The following is a 1,512-nucleotide window of genomic DNA, read 5'->3' as shown; positions in this document are numbered from 1 at the left end:
TAAACGATTACAAACAAACTCGCGTTAACGATTACAACATCCTTGTGCATTGAACATAAACAAGGTAGAAATCATATTTCTTATTCATATAACAATCTGTACAATGTGTTTCTATATATTAAAAATACATAGTCTCCATAAACAATAATGTTTCTTACAATGTTCACTACATTTGAACACAGGATAACTATCCTACAACAACCCATACATCGATAGCGCATCCAGTAATCTTATGTTTTTGTCGTCCAAGATTCAATCAACTACATATTGCTTTCTAAAAGCAAGCAATTCCTCCTGAAATGAAAACATTGATATTGTCAGATCAACCCAATCGTAAAACAATAATGAACATTAGGGTTCACAACACACAAAAACCTAAGATCAAAAACAATGAACTATGGTTCCACCCAAAACAAGAAACAAAGCCCACCCAAAACAAGAAACAGAGCCCACCCAAAACAAGAAACAGAGCCACATAGCAAAACACACCCAAAAGGGCAAACGCGAAAGAAAACGTTAAAGGGAACACACCCACAACGCCAAACACAAAAGAAAAATTACTGGTACAGAGTCAATGCAAAAGACCACTTTTCCTTGAGATGGCGCCTTTCGATGAACAAAGCCACCTGAATGAAGAGACGAAGGATGCTCAGAATGGGAGAGACGCGAATGGGACAGGCGAATGGAGAGAGGTCGAATGGGAAAAGCGAATGGGAGAGGAGAATGGAGACAGGACAAATGGGAGAGATGCGAATGGGAGAATGGGAGAGAAGAACAATGCTTAGAACGAAACTGAAAGAAGATGAAAAATGAAACCGCCAAATTCAATTTTCATACCATCAGATTTCCAATTCTACCCTCTGTGCTTTTTCAAATGGAATATTTTAATGTATTTCAGCCATCCAATACAAATTTGACACGTCAGCCGATGTCAAATTTGTGTCAAAAGATGGTGTTAAACAAACATTTTCGTAAGCAGATAGATAGAGAGACACTAGTGAGATACATCACCATAATTAGGTACATTTATAGGGGGCCAGTAGTACTTTTGACACGCGAGAAAAACGAGAAAAACGTTCATATAACATGCAAAAAGTAATAATATTTTAATTAATTATATTTTTTTTAATTTAAAATCATAATTATATTATTATATTATTAAACATGTGTCAAATGAATATGTTTTTTCTAAGGTGTCTCAAACGAACTTTTCCCTTTATAGGAAGAAGAATGAAGATGATAAATAGTGAGTTTTGATATCGAGTAATAATATTATGACACACTTTAATATTTATTTGATACAAAATAAAAAAGTAAAATGGTTCAAAAAACGTAAAGTTTTATAATTTTTTAAAAAAGAAGAGACTAAAAAATAAGTAAAGGTAGTGTCAAATAAATATAAAAAAGTTAGGTCTCTTAAATAATATTTTTCTTCCATATTTTAAGGTGATATGATATCATGCACAGTGTTTTGTTTGGAAATTCCCTGTATTGTCGGTGTTCAAGTGTCCA

Source organism: Vigna radiata, chromosome 7 (genome assembly GCF_000741045.1).
Source record: "Vigna radiata var. radiata cultivar VC1973A chromosome 7, Vradiata_ver6, whole genome shotgun sequence".
Taxonomy (NCBI): Eukaryota; Viridiplantae; Streptophyta; class Magnoliopsida; order Fabales; family Fabaceae; genus Vigna; species Vigna radiata.
This window is presented reverse-complemented; position numbering follows the sequence as displayed.